Source organism: Chlorocebus sabaeus, chromosome 9, assembly GCF_047675955.1.
Source record: "Chlorocebus sabaeus isolate Y175 chromosome 9, mChlSab1.0.hap1, whole genome shotgun sequence".
Taxonomy (NCBI): Eukaryota; Metazoa; Chordata; class Mammalia; order Primates; family Cercopithecidae; genus Chlorocebus; species Chlorocebus sabaeus.
The window spans coordinates 9893043-9913173 of record NC_132912.1 but is presented as its reverse complement, the minus strand read 5'-3'; the positions used below and the strand labels follow the sequence as shown (position 1 = coordinate 9913173).

General features: G+C 35.3%; 1 pseudogene; it reads left to right on the top strand.

Moving 5' to 3' along the window:
• Positions 1–15218: 15218 nt before the first annotated feature.
• Positions 15219–17688, top strand: LOC103237874 (heat shock protein HSP 90-beta-like; annotated as a pseudogene).
• Positions 17689–20131: the final 2443 nt, after the last annotated feature.

The following is a 20131-nucleotide window of genomic DNA, read 5'->3' as shown; positions in this document are numbered from 1 at the left end:
GTCAAGTTCATGGATTACTACAAATTCAGACAAAGTCAAATGAAATTTTTGTAATAGAGGTTTTTAGAACATGTAGTAGTATAAATTTTAGCCATAGCCCTCATAGAAATCCCAAATGTTTTTTCTTCCCTCTGAAGAAAAGTCAGTTAAACATTCCCCAAATGTCTGCATCCAGAGACAGCTTTTTCCTAGTCCTCCTATTAAAATTGTTGCTTTTTAGTTATTTTAGGTCCGTGTGTGATTCTCTGGTTTACTTCCCACCTTGTATGAGGTTCCAGGGATTTTATCCTATGTCATGCACATGTAAACATTATTTGTTGCCTCCTTGAAAACAAAACTTCAGTGCTTGTGTTCTTTCATGGATATATGCATTTTTATAATATCTGACCTCCAAGAATCTCCCTCATTTTCTTACCAGACTAATAATATATTCAGTTAATTTACACACAAACACACACACACACACACACACACACACACACACACACACACACAGAGATATGTTAACAAATACCTAATGTTCTCTGTACTGGAAAAATTCCTGCAATAATTTTCCTTTCTAATATTTGCCCAAAATGGAAAACCTAAAAAATGTAGATTTATAAAATGTGTTTTAATTTCTTTGAAACATTGTCAGTATGGATATGATACTAACTTATTTTCAAAATGTTAAATTACATCTAAATTAATGTATTTTTTCAATAAATGCTTATTGAAACCCTCTTATTGCAAGGCACTATCTTGTGGCTGAGGTAAACATGCTTACTGTCTGATAGGTAAACAGGGCTTACTGCCTGATAGGTAAAAGCTATTAAAGCAATTACACAAAAAGCATATTTGACTATAATTGTGACAAATATGCAAAAGGTAAGGTATAGGGAAATAAAGGAACTGCACTGAGTTAAGAATGTAAAGGGCCATTTAAACTGAGATGCGAAAGTGATTAGGGGTTAGCCAGTCAAATAAGGAGGAAGTTATAATTTATATAGAAGAAACAATACTTGTACAGCCATTGAATTTGGTAGAACGTGAACAAGTTTAAGTCGCTGAAATATAGGAAAATTGGTGGGAGATGAGAATAAAGTGATAGCTAAGAGTGAGATTATTGATTTGTTGATACTGTTGATTTTAATTGTGTTAAACTTTAACCTTCCTCCATTTAATCATTTATTTATTCATCAGTCAGTCATTGATTTAGTAATTCATTATTTACTTGGCCTTACTAAGTGTTGGGTACCACTATAGGAAATGAAATTACAGTGCTTAACAAGCCTGAGAGAGTCTGCCATAGGTGAAATGAGTACTGGGGGGAACATAGACTATACACGTTAACAAATAAGTATGCTAGATTTCAATTGCAATTCTCCTTCTGGTCCCAATCATTTTGCCTATCAGAATAATAATTCTGAGAAAATGCTTACACCAAAAATTTTCTGTAACTATGGACTTATTCCATAAACACAAGATTATATAGAGGCTTGAATGATATCATCAGAGCCAGTGTTGGCATATTCTAGTACAGTTTTACCACTAATTTATGGCTGGCCTTATTTCTGATTGGTACATATCTATGCTAAATTTTAAATATTCTGGATATGTTTAGTGTTCTTGCTGCAAGATGAATATTATATTTTAGTAGATTTATTAAAAGTCTATTGTAGTGGTCCATAGGATAAATTATGGAGTTTGGATTTGGAGCTGGTCATATATGCATGGAAAGTGAGCAGATTAAGCCCTATTTAAGAGGGAGAATCAATAGAACTTGATGAGATTAAACAGAAATAGATGTGAACTATAGACCTCTTTTAAGATACCACCTGGTTTCTGGCTTATACAACTTTATATATGTTTAAAATAAGGTAAAAATTAGGCCATAAGAAGAAGACAGTAAGAAGGTACTCCACATGTGAATTTTTTTTTCACAATACGTATTAAATAGAATTGTCTTTTACTAACCTAAAGGTAACACCACATAAGGTTTTCCACTGCCCCATGCTGTGAGTGTTGTAGGTTAAAAGTTAAAAAAAAAAAAAAAATGGAGGTTTGAATAGGTCTCCAAAATTTCATGTGTTAGAAACTTAATCCCAAAATTAATATGTTGACAGTATTTGGAGGTGGGGTCTTTGGGAGGTAATCATGATTAGTAAAGTCATCAGGGTGTGGCCTCATGATGGATCTAGTGGCTTTATAAGAAAAAGGAGAGAGAGCTGAGCTGGCATGCTCTTTCCCTCTTACCATGTGAGGCCCTCCGCCATGTATGTTACATTGCAGCAAGAAGGCCCTCACCAGATGCAGGCCCTTGATGTTGGACTTCTCAGCCTCCAGAACTATAAGAAATAAATTTCTTTTCTTTGTACATTATTCAGTCTGTGGTACTCTGTTATAGTAACAGAAAGCAGACTAAAACAATGATATTCAGGACACAGGAGTGCAGTTGTTTTGGTGAGGAAAGTATATTGTTTTGAATGTGTTTGGTTGTTTGCTTTCAAAGCACTTGAGTAGAGCCAATGAAGCTACTAAATTGTTAGATTAATAGAGTGGTCTGAATTTGGGATTATGAAGCAATATAGTCAAAAATTTCCTATGAGAGAGAATTTAATTTCCCAAGGAGAGAATATGAAGTAATAAAGAATATCTGGAAGAAGTCTTAAATCATATTTAAAAGCTGGGAAGGACAGAAGTGCTACCCAAGGCAAATGACAAAGAAATTAGAAAATTATGTTATCTTTAAGCCAAGGAAATAGTTGTTTTTAAGAGTAGATGGTCAACTATCAAAGTTGAAGAGAGGTCAAATGAAAAAAAAATTGATTTTTAAATTTTTCTACAAAAATGTATTAGTATCTGAAACATTATCAGCCCTTCTCTAGGTTATGATAATATGTATGGTTTTGTTTTGTTTTTGTCCTTAATTTCCTAAGAGAGAATAAGTAAGCAAGCATTTTGTATATAGTGTAATAAATTACTCTTAATATACCAAAGAATGTCTAGTGTTAATGTCTCACTACATAGTGAAACCCCATCTTTACTAAAAATACAAAAATTGATGTTAAGAAGAACTAAGGATATTTAGCATTGTTGTCCAGCATGAGCATATGATTTCATTTTACTTTTTGTGTGTGTATTAGACTATAAGGAGCAAAATAATTTGGAATATTTTTTATTTTATTATCATAATCTTATTTTGTGTAATTGTCTAACATAACATTTCATAGATTTTAGACACAAACTTAGCCATCAAATACTTGGATATGGTCCACAGGGGAAATGTATACTTAGAATCAGCTGATTTTAAAGAAAGGTAGAATTTAGTATTTTTATTATCTGTGCTTGACAAGAGAAGAAATGTGGTTTTAACTGAGATCAGGATTTTGTCAAAATATTCACGATTACTTGCTGCTTGAAAGCTGGGACTGTGCCTTGTTCACAAATTGGCATTAATTGCTAGGCTTGATGCATGGTTGGAACGCGAATGAAATATTTAGTGAAGGAAGTATCTGTTGCTATACAAAGCAGGAGAAAATATAGCCGTCTTCTAATACAGTTATTGTCTGTATCAATGATAAAACCACTACATTGATAAACAGCCATCAATCTCAAACTAAACTATCATATTATATACTAATTATCATATTATTTTTACAACATAAGAATTTAAATAAATAGACTGGGCGTGGTGGCTCATACCTGTAATCCCAGCACTTTGGGAGACTGAGGTGGGTAGATCACTTGAGGTCAGGAGTTTGAGACCAGCCTGGCCAGCATGGTGAAACCCCATCTCTACTGAAAAAAAAAAGTACAAAAATTAGCCGGGTGTGGTGGCATGCACCTATAGTCCCAATTACTCAGGAGGCTGAGGCAGGAGAATCACCTGAACCTGGGAGGCGGAGGTAGCAGGGAGCTGAGGTCACGCCACTGCACTCCAGCTTGGGTGACAGAGTGAGACTCCATCTCAGAAAAGAAAAAAATACATGAATAAATAAATAGATAAATAAATAAATATATAAATAAAAACATAAATAAATAAATGTTATGTACTAATTGTTATGGTAAATGGCTTGTTACAGCCACATCATATGTTACTTATTGTGATAATATTAAATATGTTTTTCTTAAGATGGTAATCTATTGTAGGTATGTTTGTTAAATGGTAGGCCTTTGATGTGAATATATTTAACATCACAGTGAATATCATCAGTGATCCATGGAGAATCCATTGTTCAACAGTTTGGTCCTTTGGGGAAGCATACATGTGAATAGAGTGTGCTGTAGGATGGAGTAGGGAGCAAGTCACTTAGGTGGCAAGTGTCTTCCATCACTTTTTGGAATAACTTAGCTATTTGCCCACTATCAATGAATAGCAGATGAAATAAAGAGCTACACTGCTAGATTTTATAACCTTATAGAAATTATAACTTAGGAAGGCTTGCATGAATATGGGGTTTGTAAAGCTCTTCAGATGTGTCTTTCACACATGTCAAATATGAACAGTTATGGGAACTGTTATATTTAAGAGACGTGCAAGAGAAATAAAGTCAAAAATAAAAATAAAAATTGTACATTCAGAAGGGAAGAAATAATATGATAACTGGATGTGTTCTCAGCTTCTGTTAATGAAGAAACCTGTGTTTTTAGGCCAGACTCTTGCTGGTAAAAATCATCAGCTTCTCTAAATCAATAGAAGTGATAACACTGAGGTGTGTTATGACAAAAAATTAACACTTTTGTTTACAGCTTTTAACCTATAACACTCACAGCATGAAGCAGTGGAAAACCTTGTGTGGTGGTAACTTGTGGTTAGTAAGAAAACACAATTCTGTTTAATATGTATTATGAAAAAAAATCTTATATTTGGAGTACCTTCTTACTGCTTTCTTATTATGGCCTGATTTTTAGGTCATAAGCAGCATTCAATAATTATTAGTTTTAACACATATATTTTATCAAATCAATACATTTTGCAATATTGGTGAACATCAAGAAATCTCAAATTTGGCTGGGCACAGTGGCTCATGCCTGTAATCCCAGTACTTTGGGAGGTGGAGGTGTGCGGATGACGAGGTGAAGAGATCAAGACCATCCTGGCCAACATAGCGAAACCCCATCTTTACTAAAAATACAAAAATTAACTGGGCTTGGTGGCTCGCACCTGTAGTCCCAGCTACTCAGGAGGCTGAGGCAGGAGAATCGCTTGAACCCAGGAGGCGGAGGTTGCAGTGAGCCGAGATAGTGGCACTGCCCTCCAACCTGGCAAAAGAGCTGGACTCCATCTCAAAAAAAAAAAAAAAAAAAAAAAAAAGGACATCTCAATTTTATCTTTATTTCTCTCATTCATTTCTTTTCAAATCTCACGTATTTCTTCTTTTCCCTAAGTGCCTCAGTTTCCTTCAACAGAATGAGAATGCTAATCGGCGCCCTAACCTAGAGCACTAGAATTACATAAGTGGAATGACATTTTTAATCAAGTTATAACAAATAAACATAAGGCAGTTGTCTTTATAAAATCGGGTTATGTTAGATGCTCAGAGCAAAATTAACTGAAGAGATACTTCAGCCAAAGCAGATGGCCTGAACAATACGTAATGAATTATTGAGCATTAATTAATTATTTTCACTGTGAATAGATATTTGCCAATGACTGACCATCGTTTAAAACCCCATTTGGGTCAGACTGTCAGAATGGCTAGAATAAACTGTAACCCTAGTCCATAGCTGTGGAAGTGTGGAGAGTGTGATAAAAAGACTTCCCACTGAATATTATGTTACTAAGAAGAAACAAGGGAAGGGCATTCTACTCAGCATTATTTTTGTTCTGGATATTTTGTTGCTGAGTTTGCACACATAGTGTTGTGAATTATTAGACTTTCATATTGTTACTAGTACAGTACTTGGAAAGAGAGAAGGAATGGGAACTTTCCTCATAAAGGGAATAATAGATGATTTAAATGCCAGTAGGTTTGCCTGTAATCCCAGTAATTTGGGAGGCCAAGGCAGGAGGATCGCTTGAGCTGAAGTGTTTGAGACCAACCTGGGCAATATAGTGAGAGTCTGTTTCTACAAAAAATTTTTTTAAAAAGTAGCGAGGAGTGGCAGCATGAACGTGTAGTCTCAGCTACTCGAGAGGCTGCGAGGTGAGAGGATCGCTTAAGGGTGAGGTTGCAGTGAGCTATCGTTACGTTACTGCACTCAAGAATGGGAAGCAGGGAGACCTGTCAAAAAGAAAGAGAGAGAGAGAGAAAGAAAGAAATGGAACGAGCGTTTTGTAATGCCTCCGTTTGACTGATTTCAGTCTGACTGATTTCATCGCCAGATCCTAGGATAACAGATGGGTCACCTGAACAGAGCGAGAGGTGTTACTGCTGTTTCTTGCTTTTTCTCTGTTAGAGATTAGGGTTTGGTTTCTGTTTGAGCTATTAGGATCACCCACACTTACAACATCCTCTTTGTAGCAGCCTTGGACCATAATATTTTAGATGAATGTGAGAAGTTCAGAGCAAGTCAGATAGGACCCAAGAAGAATTATCTCTAGTACTTTACTTAATTTCTCCCTGCTGAAGGGTGAGCAGCAGAGCAGAGGTTAACAAACCCAGAAGACATGATTAGGACCATGTCTTTATTATTGACCTGCATAACAGCAATAGCAATGTGAATGCCTGGCATTCTCTGCACAGCTCCAAAGTAGGCAAGGTAAGCAGGATCGTTAATGTACAGGTGAGAAACCTGTTTCAAGGAATTCAGGTGGCTTACCTGAGGCCATGCAACTAGTAACAGATAGGACAAAAACAAGGAGTCAGACTGACATAGTATCTAGAACACTATTTGTCTGTTTGTTATGAACTTGATGGAGCAAATTTCATGTATTCTTAGGAAAAGCCATTAAACACATGTTTCTGAAAGAGAATAGATATGCTCTGACATGATTATTGTATGCTAGGTTGTTGACTTTATAAATCATTTTCTCCTTTTGTACTGACCTAATATTACATAATTTACTAGTATTTACAAGTAATATCTGTTAAAGTCTACATGTGTCAGCAACTGCACTAATTTTTTTACACACATCATTGCACTTAATCCTACAATCATCCTACAATGACACTGTGAGCTACATGGTATTACTACAACCACTTTATTGATGAGGAAACTGAATTTAGGTAAGTTATTTAATGTGCTAAGATCACATAGTATTATTTGAACTGGAATCTGGAGCCAGATCTGTCTGACTTCATCATATGATACTAGAAAAGTACAGATGTCATAGATATTCATGAATATTATGAACATGTTGTCTCATTTCTTGCTGAAGATCTAGTCCTCCCACTCTCTGATTTTTATTACAATCTTAGATTGGGTTAAAAAATAAATAGCTGCCTTTAAATATACAGAGAGTTTACTTAAAAGCAGACAGATGATTACTCTGCCACTCTTCTTCCTCTAAAGGGGAAAAGGCAAAAAATCTATTATACATTTTATATATATTACCCATCACATATATTCATAATTCCTTCCTTTTCTCTCCATCCTCTCTTCTCTCCCCCACAAATAAATGCTGGTTTACTGACTGTATCCAGCTGCCATCAGGTAAGAAAATGTTACATTTTAAAAGAAGTTTCAGAATTGGAAGTAATTCCACAGCTCTTAACCATTCCTGACTCATCACATAAAGATTATCTTTAATGACTCTTCTTATTAATGGCAGAAATGTTGAGATTTCAAGAAGCAGTCAGAAATATTTTATTCCAGCCACACTGTTCTGTGTAAATAGCAGATCCATTGCTATTGGCTAAAGAAGGGGAAAGGAAGACAGCAGAATGGTTCAGGGTGTCACGTCAGTCTCGGCCCAGGCACTGCACAATCTGATGGTAATTTCTGAAACTGGAAAAGTTAGGTTTGCCACTGTCGTTTTTGAAGAGCTTCTGGGCTCAGTTTTTTTGACAGATAAAGATTGTCAAGTGAGGCAGTTTATGCTTGCTTCTTCCTGGATCCTCTTTGCCCTGCTTCTGAACTTCTCAGAGTCACCCAAAATATTATATTTCAAGACTGCTACAAAGAGAATGCTGTGAGTGCTGGTGACCTCGGCTACTGTCCCCTGAGCCATGGCTGCATGGTCAAGAGAGGTCAGAAACTGAAGTAGATAAGGAATGTTACTTTTATAATGAAACCCTCATCGCCAACAGAGAAAAAGCAAGAGACAGCACAGTGTCCTCTCACTCTGCACCGTGACCTTTCTGGGCTCTAAGGATCTGGCAATGGAATGAGAATACCACAGAAAGAGGCATCAAATATGGAAACACTTGTTTCTTCCAGTTTTACCTCAACGATGAACCCCCCTGTTTTCTTTATTTTTCCAAATGCTAGTCGTGATGTGAAATCCTAGTAATTCACAACATTCAGTTTGCACACTCATCAACCAAATATCCAACACAGAAATAGTACAGGGGAGTTTGATTTTCTGTTAGTAATAGAACATTCAATAGGAAGTCTTCCAAAATGTATTTGAGCATTTTGAGATTTTTGTGAACCCCGTTCTCTAGCTGCCTGCTCCCCACACTCCCGGTTGGTTGGAAAGAACAGGAGAAGCATTGCTGTTAGCCAGCAGTGGAAGTGGGAACTTCCTACTTAGCCTCCAGGGACACCAACACCACACCCATGAGGACAATGGAGTAGTGGTGACTGCGTGGGTTTCTTCCTCCCATGGTAATCTTTGACTAAAGCAGAACAAAGATTGTCAAAAGGTTTGGGTCCGCTTAGCCACCTGTTTTCCAGTTTGTTGGCTAGAGAAAACAAGCATCTCTTGAGAGTTTTTTCTCTATGACCATTGGTCTCTCCACACTGAGGGTCCATTTCTACATAGAAAGACACAATGCAAAAGTAAAAGAAAGTCCAGAGAACTAGCCGTCATGTTGTTTCTTGAGTCCCAAGGCCCCTAACCGGTCTGCCTTCTTTTTTCCAGCCTTCAGAAACTGCCTGTGCTTGTTTTATGAATTATGTCTAGAGTTTCTCCCTGTACTTAGTGGAACAAATAGAGAGAAATGTGTCTACCTCTTTTTATCCAGAATAGGAAGTCCAGTAAATGCATTTTTAACAAGCTTACTAGTAACAAAAGAAAAGGAATTTAAATAAGATACTATTTTACTCCTCTGGTGTGTTAGAGATGGCATGAGAAATGGTAGCTCTTAAATATAACACGGAATGTATAGATTGTTTAATATATTAGCAAAATCAATTTAATACTATATCTGAAAAGCTTTAATAATTTTCATAATTTTTGATTTAGGATTTTTGACTTCTTAAAATTTGTCCAGAATTGAGAGTCACAAAGATTGGTGTATAGTAATTTTTGCGCGTGCATTACCTAATAACATTACTAACTTGAGAAAGGTAAAAGTGTACTGCATCTGCATGATATTAAAATACATTAATTTTCATAGTCTTTGTAACTGAAGATCATAGTATGTGTTTACATATGTTTTGTCCTATATCTTTGTGGAAGTTATCTAAAATAATATTTATAGGTAAACATTTTTTTACAAAATTCATATACTTTTAAAATAAATTATTTTAGAAAATGCATTGAACTTTATCAATATTACCACTATTGTGAGCTAGTAATTTATCTTTTTAATAGTTTGTTTATTTTTTCTCATCATTATACCTTTGGATTCTTTTTGTTGTTTTTCTCTGCATTACAATATTATCTAAATTTCTTGAGAAAATATGTGTGAATGGTAATCTTTCTACATCCCTTAATACTAGAGCAAAACTTTATTTTCCTTCAAATTTAAATTATAATTTTGTTGGGTATATAATTATTCTTACAGAAGAACTTGCCATGAAAAAAATCATTCCATATTGCAAAGTAAAAAATCTGATTACAACATGATTCTCATTTCTTCTGTTGTAAACTTTATTTTTACATCTGAGCATTTGGAATTTATTCATTCTTGAAAGATAGATGATAGGTAGGTAGGTAGATAGATAAATAGATAGATAGATAGATAGATAGATAGATAGATAGATAGATAAATAGATAGAAAAACTGTATATATAGTTTTATTCTATCTTGGAGAACTTGATCCACAGAATAAAAGCATCTGTATATGACTTTTCATAAAGAGCATCGAGTAATCTGTCCTTAATGTCTTTTTTTCTGAAATTATCTTACTCAACACTTAATGTGTCTTAAAGTATCCTTTTTATTCTAAAAACAAAAATTTTTAACTAGGCAAATGTTCTTATATTTCATGTTTTACTATTTGTTCTCTTCAGTATGTTCTGCCTTCTCAAATGTGTTTTTAGAACAATCTTTATTTTAACTTTGACATATACGTTTATTTATATTTTTAGAGAAAAAATTTAAATTTTTACATAAGAAAACTGTAAATATTCAAGTTTTCATTATATACATTCTCTCAGATTCAGCTGTTTTTTCTGTTTGTCTTTTCTTTCTTCCCATTACTTTTTCTCAACTTTAAAACAATTCTGTACATATTTGTCAATATTTATAATGTACGTGAATAAACTTTGTGTCAAGTTAGCATATGTAGGTCTCCTTCATCAGCGGATCTTTAAATGAGTTGAACATAGATTTTCTTTTAGTTTGTAAACAACAATCAAATACGAGGGTAGACAACACCCACAACTGGTTTAAAAAAATGCTTTTTTTCTGCTCAGCAAGTTCTCCTCCAGGATGGAATAAAATGCACTAATTTTATTTTATTTTCTGTATTCTTTAGGAAGTCTGGAGTTACTTGGGAATCTGCTTTGCTTTTTTCCTGGCTCGTTAAGTACTTTCCAATTGGAAAAATATTTATGCTTTAAGTAACACATGACAGTCTAGAGTAAAATAAGCTTTAACTGTATCAGAAACATTTACTAAAGTTACAAGTAATTTATTACCTTTTTGGCATAAAGTGTATCTGATTCTGATATTCTAGTCACTGATATCTACTATTGTTCTACTTACTAGATTTTGTTCTGAGTTACACACATGCCCTTTTTCTATATCAAAACTGTCTTAAGATGCATAGTTTCCAAAGAACAAAGTCAGCTCTATTACATTTTTTCCAGGAATCAACTAGTCTATCAAAAAATCTCTTAGTATTTGCTAAAAATACATGTTTCCATGCATTTTGGATGGTTATTTTGTTTTGAGATAATAGAAATGGAAAGATAATTAACAAAGATATTAATTTTTGCCATTTTCAAAAATATTCTTACTTTTCAACATTTTAGAATTATGATACCAGATCTATTTCATTTACTATATTAAAGATTCAAGTCAGACCCATGCACAGCGATGTGTTTAATGACTAAGGACCTGCCAGATTGTCAAAACCAGTGTGTACATAAGCAGCAATAATAGTAATCTTTGAAAGATCTGAAAACTAGTTATTTGCTATAGTTCTTCTATTCCTTAAAAAAGAGAGTTAGGCCTGCAGTCTTGCTGCAGTGTCAGAATCTTGTCTTTTATTTCCCCTTGTTGACCTTGTAATACGAAACCTGTGACTGGGATTATTTGCCATGGAACTTTTTTTTAAACTTTTATTCTAGGTTTGAGGGTACATATACAGGTTTGTTATATAGGTAAACTGCATATCGCAGGGATTTGGTGTACAGATAACTTCATCACCAGGTAATAAGCACAGTTCTCAATAGGTAGTTTTTTGATCCTCATCCTTCTCCTACCTTCTGCCCTCAGTAGGCCCTGGTTCCTCTGTGTCCGTCTGCACTCAATGTTTAACTCCCACTTATAAGGCATTTTGTTTTCTGTTCATTTTGTTGCACATTTCTGTTCTGTTACATATTTCTGTTCACAAAACAAAATGTGGCATTTTGTTTTCTGTTCCTGTGTTAGTTTGCTTAGGAAAATGGCCTCCAGCTCCATCAATGTTTCTGCAAAGGACATTATCTCGTTCTTTTTTATGGCTGCATAGTACTCCATGGTATATGTGTACACCATAGAGGAAGGGATGAATAGTCAGAGTGCAAGAATTTTTAGGGCAGTGAAAGAATTCTGTATGATACTATGGTAGATATCTGTCATTATATATTTGTGAAAAACCATGTAATTTATAATAAGAACTGTAAACCCGTATATAAACAATGGCATTTTGGAGATGATGTGCTAATGTAGGTCATCTGTTATAACAAATGAACACTTTGGTGGGGAATATGAATAGAGGGGGAGGTTGTGTGTGGGGGGAAGGCGGGGGGCATGTGGGAACTCTACTTTCTGCTCAGTTTTGCTCTGAACCTAAAACTTCTCCAAATAGTAAATTTTATTTAAAAAAAAAGAATAAAGCAATATTATCCCTTTCTAAAATCTTTTAGAAAGGAATTATTAAATGCTCTTGAGACAGAATACAACTAGTATAAATTTACTATGGTAGAAGTTGATTTAACTAAGTTTCCATTATATTTTTAAAATAAATATTCACTGCACATCATGTTAGGTGAAGTTTCTGTCTGTCTTTAGACAGTGGAGGGGAACTCTTAATAGACAATTGCTCATTAAAATCTGGTCATTGTAATCAGTATTTTGATTTACCTCTGTTGTTAACAATTAGAGAGCAACAAAAAACCATTGTGTAGTCTTGCAATTGTCCAGCTAAACCTTGATAATATTTATCGTAAGCTTTAAGTAGTAGTATTTTAAAGCCATTATATTTTTAAAGAAAATGTTATTATTTAGAACAAAGTAATGTGTTCCTTGATGTTAAAGAGTGATTCTGAAGTTTAAACTCAGACTGAGAATACTTCTGGGAATAATACAAACTTATCATGGGGTTAATGACCCAGAACTCCTGTCCAATCAACACTCTTTGTTAAGGAATAAAATCATTCATTTGATATTTTCCAGAATAATATGGAATTAAATGCAACAATGAACATAACAATTTATTCATGATTTTCCTGTGAAATAATCCCAAACCAGAAATATTTCAGAAATATTTTATGAAAGAATAAAGTGAGAGTAATTATATATATATGTGTGTGTGTATATATATTATATATATAATATATATATAAAAAAAGAGAGATATCAACCAGAATTTGCACAACTCTATAGACTTGTATTTCGTTAAACACTGATTCCTCTCAGTGGAAAAGTGATTTTGGTTATTTAAAACAGATAAGCCTCTTCAGATCTGAAAGAATCTGTGTCATCAAATTCCAAAGACAAGTACCTGAATTTTCATCTAAATAGTTTGATTCAAATTGACCCACATGTATAGTGATGATGTATTAAATCATAAGTAACTTTTTTTCTTTCATTTTATAATGGATGTCTCTAGGATATATGATATTCACAATGTCTTTTAACTAAGCAGATAATGTAAACAATCAATCAATTCACACACACACAGACATAAATGCAAATTAGTGATAGGCATTTTTTACTGAAATTAAAATATTACTCAAAATATCAACTTATTAATTTTAAAGTTTCTTACAGATAAATAACAAAAGGCAAGAATATTGAGGAAAATACTGAAAACAAAGAACAGTGTGTACATTGCACCACCAATTATAAAAACATAAACATATGATTGAAATATTGTGGTACTGATACACAAATAGCCAGATAATCCAATGTAACAGAATGAAAAATACAGTGATAAACCCAAGTGCATATGGAAATTTAGTGTATAATTATGGTGGCGTGTGAAATTAGTGGGAAAAAGATGAACTGTTTAATAAATGATGGCATGTCTTTATAGCTATTTAGAAAAAACTGATGTCTTTATAGCTATTTAGAAAAAAAGATGAAATTAGAATGATATTTTATTGTATACTCTAATATAGATTCCACAATATGAGCTTAAATATAGAAAATAATACTATAGAAGTTCTGGAATTAAACATGGATGATTTTTTTTTATAACAAGAGAGTGGGGAAAACTTTCCTACTATGATGGAAAATTCCCCAATTAAGTGTAATGTAGATTTTTCTGTAGATGTGCATTCTCAGATTAAGGAAGTTCATTTTTCTCCCTAATTGACTGATAGCTTTATTTTTAATGCAAATGGACATTGGATTTTATCAAATGCTTTTGGTTTTCTTTGCACCTGTCAAGATGATTTTTTTTCCTTATTAGGTTGTTCATATTGCAAATACATTGGTCTTCAAATGATAAACCAACTTTGCATATTTGGGGTAAAAAAACTTGGTCATGATTAATTACTCTTCAAAAAGATGTTTGTGTTTGCTCAAATTTTGGTTAAAATTATGGCATCTATTTTCATGAGAAAAAATTATCAGGTTTCTTTATTTGAATTTTTGATTGCTCTGAAATCTATTTGTCAGATAAAAACACGTCCATACCAGCTCTCTTTTCTTCAGGATTAGCATGGTATATTTTTCCATTTTGCCACCTTTTGGTCTATTTTTAAAATTTATGATATGTTTCTTCCAAGCAGCATGTAGTAGTATCTTACTTTTTTTCTAATCCAACTTGGTTATCTCTGCCTTTTAATTGGGATGCTTAAACTGTAGCTAATGTAATTGCTGATAAGTCTAGTTTTCACATCTAGATTTTGTTTTCCATTTCTCCCATCTGTTTTTTTATTTGATTGTTTTCCCTTTTTCTCTTTTTATAAATGCTTTTGAAGTAATTCAATACTCTTTATTATTCCATTTTATCTTCTTTGTGACTTATTAGTGCTTGCTCTATCTTGTGGTTTTAGTGATGCTTTAGGATTGTTAGTATTCATGTTTGACTTATAGTATTCCTTCAAGAGATATTATACCACTTCTGGTATAGTATAGGAAATTACAATTGTATACTTCTTTTTCTTCTCTCCTGATCTTATGCTATTATTATATATTTACCTATACATATGTCATAAACCTCACATTCGATCATTATTGGCTTATTATCTTTCCAAGAGCCTTAAAATAAGAACATTATCTCATATGTTCTTCTTTCATCTTAACATCATTTCCTATCTGCCTAAAGGCATACTTTGAACATTTTTTCTCGTGTGGGTCTGCTGGTGAATTCTTTCATGGTTGGCATCTAAAATAAGTGTTCATTTTGCCTTTATTTTTTAAAGATATGTTCACTGAGTTTAACATTCTAAGGTGCTGGGTTTTTTCCTCTCTGTATTTTAAATGTGTTGTTCCAGTAGTCATCCTCATGCAGCCTTGGTGCTGCATGCGTCTTGGGCATGCAGTGCCCTTGCTCTCCAGTACTCATAATCCTTTTCCTTTTATGATGCCTGATGAAGAGGAGGAGGTAGAGATTTGAACTTTTCAGGCATGAATTGCCCAACTCATGTCTCTCATCATCAAAACCTTCTATTCCAACAAAGAGATTTTCCTTTGGAAAAGATTTCTAATGCATCTGATGCCTTGAACAAGATTTACTATGAGAGCCTTCCAAGTTTGACAGTGGTAAAGAGCTAAATATTGACATCATCCCCAACTCTCAGGAACACATCCTGACTTGCTGGGCACAGGCATTGGTATGTCCAAGGCTGATTTAATAAATAATTTGGGAACCATTGCCAAGTCTGGTACTAAAGCATTTATGGAGGCTCTTCAGGCTGGTGTATTCATATCCATGACCGGGCAATTTGGTGTTGGCTTTTATTCTGCCTACCCGGTGGCAGAGAAAGTGGTTGTGATCTCAAAGCACAGCAATGATGAACAGCCTGCCTTGGAGTCAGTCTTCTGCGGGGCATTCCTTCATTGTACGTGCTGACCATAATGAGCCCATTGGCTGGAGTACCAAAGTGATCCTCCACCTTAAAAAAGACCAGACAGTACTTAGAACAGAGGCAGGTCAAATAAGTAGTGAAGAAGCAATCTCAGTTCATATGTTATCCCATCACCCTTTATGTTGAGAAGGAATGAATGAAAGAAGAAAATCAGTGACAATGAGACAGAGAAAGAGAAAGGAGAGAAAGAAGAGGAAGGTAAAGATGAGGAAAAGCTCAAGATTGAAGATATGGGTTCAGATGAGGAAGATGACAGCAGTAAGGATAAAAAAAAGAAAACTATGAAGATCAAGGAGAAATATATCCATCAGGAACAACTAAATGAGACCAAGCCTATCCGTACCAGAAACTCTGATGACATCAGCCAGGAAGAGTATGGAGAATTCTACAAAAGCCTCACTAATGACTAGGAAGTCCACCTGGCATTCAAGCACTTCTCTGTAGAAGGTCAATTGGAATCCAGGGCATTGCTGTTCATCCCTTGTCAGGAGCTCCCTTTGACCTCTTTGATAAGAAGAAGAAAAAGAACAATGTCAAAGTCTGTGTCCATCGTGAGTTCACCATGGACAGCTGTGAGGAGTTGATACCAAAGTATCTCAATTTGATGTGTAATGTCATTGATTGTGAAGCTCTGCCCTGGAACATCCGAAGAAGTGCTCCAGCACAGAAAAATCTTGAAAGTCATTTGCAAAAACATTGTTAAGAAATTGTTAAGAAATGCCTTGAGGTGAGGCATGGTGGCTCACTCCTGTAAACTCAGGCCAAGGCGGGTGGATCACTTGAGGCCAGGAGGTCGAGACCAGCCAGGTCAACATGGTGAAACCCCATCTCAACTAAAAACAAAAATTAGCCAGGCATGGTGGTACATGCCTGTAATCCGAGCTACTTGGGAGGCTGAGTCAGGAGAATCACTTGAACTCATGAGGCAGAGGTTGCAGTGATCCGAGATCATGCCACTGCACTCCGCCTTCGGCAACAGTGACTCTACTTCAAAAACAAAACAAAACAAAACAAAACAAAAGAACAAAAGAAAAAAGTATCTTGAGCTCTTCTTTGTGCTGGCAGAAGACAAGGAGAATTAGAAGAAATTCTATGAGGCATTCTCTAAAAACCTAAAGCTTAGAGCCCATGAGGACTCCACTAACCAGCTACGTCTGTTTGAGCTGCTGTGTTTTTGTGCCTTCCATTCTGGAGATTAGATGAAATTTCCATCAGAGTATGTCTCTCACATGAAGGAGACACAGAGGTCCACCTATGACATCACTGATGAGAGCAGAGAGCAGGCTGCCAACTCTGCTTTGTGGAGCGAGGATGGAAGCAGGGCTTTGAGGAGGTGCACATGACCAAGCCCACTGCATGCAGCAGCTCAAGGAGTTTGATGGGAAGAGCCTGGTCTCAGTTACCAAGGAGAGTCTGAAGCCACCTGAGGATGATGAGGAGAAAAAATGGAGGAAAGCAAAGCGAAGTTTGAGAACCTCTGCAAGCTCATGAAATAAATCTTCGATAGGAAGATTTACAAAGTGGCTATCTCCAGTAGGCTTGTGTCTTCACACTGCTACATTGTGACCAGCACCTACAGCTGGACAGCCAACATGGGGTGGATCATGAAAGCCCAGGCACTTCGGGACAGCTCTATGGTGGGCTACATGATGGCCAAAAAGCTCCTGGAGATCAACCTCGAACACCCCATTGTGGAGACACTGCTTTAGAAGGCTGAGACAGACAAGCACAGCAAGGCTGTCAAGGACCTCGTGGTGCTGCTGTTTGAAACCACACTGCTCTCTTCTGGTTTCTCTCTCAAGGATCCCCAGACCCACACCAGTGGCATCCACTGCAAGATCAGGCTGGGTCCAGGTTTCAATGAAGTCGAAGTGGCAGCAGAGGAATCCAGTGCTGCCATTCCTGATGAGGTTCCCACCTCTTAAGTGTGATGAGGATGTGTCTCGCATAAAGGAAGTAGATTAGGAGTCTATACTTGGAAGCCTTGTGCCCTCTGTATAGCGTCCCCATGGCTTCCTTCACAGCCTTGAGTGGCCCATCCCACCTGGCTCCCTCTGCTGATGTCTGGTGGTTTTTCTCTCCTGTCCTTATGTCTAATGCAAGAAACAAGGGCCTCAAGCCCTAGTCCCTCTCTGCTTTGACAACAGCATTGGATGTTGTGTATTTTTGTTGTTCTGAAATAAAGGTATGAAAAATAAAGATGATGTTGCTTAATAAAATAATTAAATAATATTAATAACATAACAACATAATTCTATTACCTTTTCACTTATTTTGTTTCTGGTAAGAAACATACTGTCATCCTTATGACAAAAAATAATGTGTTATCTTTCTGACTACTCTTGAGATTTTATTATTGTTTTTGGGTAATTTGATTATGACGTACCTTGGTGTAGTTTTCTCCATGCTTCTAGTGCGTTAAACTTTTTAAATGTTTTGGACCTTTGGGTTTACTGTTCTCACCAAATTTGAAAATGCCCAAGCCATTATTTCCTCAATAAGGTTTTTTTTTTTTTTTTTCTATTGTCCCTCTCCTCTTTTTCAGGAACTTAAATTACACTGATGTTAAAGCCCATTGTAACTACACAGTGCTCACTGATGCACTGTTCATTTTTCTACCCTCTTTTCTTTTTGTTTTATTTCAGGTAGTTTATATTGCTAGATATACAAGCTCAGTAATGTTTTCTTCTTCAATATATAATCTACCATTAATACCATACAGTGTATTTTTTCATCTCTGAAATTGTAACATTCAACTATAGACGTTTTTGACTGTAGTCTTTCTCATATCTCCCATGTTCCTACTGAAATTTTGAACACAATGATATAGTTGTTAACTACTTAATGCCTGAATGTCTGCTAAGTGTAGCATCTATATTAGTTACGAGTTAGTTCTGATTGATTGATCTCTTTGTTATTGGTCACGTTTTCCAGCTTCTGCAAATGCCAGCAAATTTTAATTGGATAGTAGCCTAACAGTCATTATGAGTTTTACCTTGTTACTTTAAAATGTGGTGCTGGATATTATTGTATTTCTAGAATTACCCTTTGTCTTTGTTCTCATATGTAGTTAGGACACTTGGAAATGTTTGATTTTTTTCGTCTTTGCTTATACTGTTTTATAGATAGTATCACAGTCATGTTAATTGAAGGTCTAATTACACTCACCTACTGAAGCAAAAACCTTCAAACATTCTTTCCAGTGGCCTGTGAATCATAAAATTTTTGTCTGACTGGTGGGAACAGACACTATTTCTGGTTCTTTGTGAACTCGGGACATCTTTGTCTTTAATTCTGCCCTTGATTTGGGCCATTGCTTTACATATATACGACGATCCATACTCAGCTGAATACTCTTCACAGTTGTCTCTCTGGGAACTGTCTTCTGTTTTAGTAGCCTGCCCTGTAAACCCTAGCTATGCTGGTATCTCTATTAGTTTTCTACTGCTGACATAAAAAATAATGACAAGATTTATTATCTTACATGAGTTTAAACACCACAATGTATTATCTTACATTTCCATGGGTCAGACATGTAAAATGGGTTTCACTGCTCTAAAATCACGATGCCAACAGAGCTACATTCCTTTCTGGAGACTCTGGGGAAATATAATTCCCTTGCCTTTTTCAGCCCACATTCTCAGCTTCATGGCCCTCTTCTTCCATCTTCACAGTAATGGCAGATCATGACCTTCTCATGCTTCCATCTCTCCCATTCTCTTTCTTGATCCCCAGAAGAAAAAGATTCTTCATTTTTAAGGACTGATGGGATTAAATGGGGCTTACCTACCTAATCCAGGTAATCTCCACATCTCAAAGTTCTTGACTTTAATCAGATTTATAAAGTTCCTTTAGTCATGTACGGTAAAATATTCACAGGTTCCAAGGATTAGGACAGGAACTTCTTTGGCGGGACATTATTTTAATTATGGGAGTACACCTGGGTTTCCAGAATCATTTCCTCTCCTCATGGTGTCGTTGGGTTCTGCCTAAATTGCTCTTCATTGTACTATAGCCTGGAAACTCTCTCAAGGCATCAAGCTAGGGAAATTATAGATCTTATGTAATTTGTATTTTTCAGAGATTTCTGTTCTTCATTGTTTGATGTCTTGTGTCTTGAAAAACATTGTATTTTATATTTTTCATATGTTCAGTGTTTCAAATGGAATGATAAACCTGGCCCAGATTACTCCTATTTATTTGGAAGAGAAGTTCTATGCTAAAAATATTTTGAAGGTCTGTATTATGACGGTATTTCCTTGGTAGATTGATCCCTTATCAAAAAAACTATTACTTCTTTTTCTCAGGAAATTTTTCTCACCTTGAAATCAGCTATGCCTAATATTTTACCCCTACAGCAGCTTTTTATGTATTTATTTACTGCTACCTATTTTAGTTAGAATTTGCG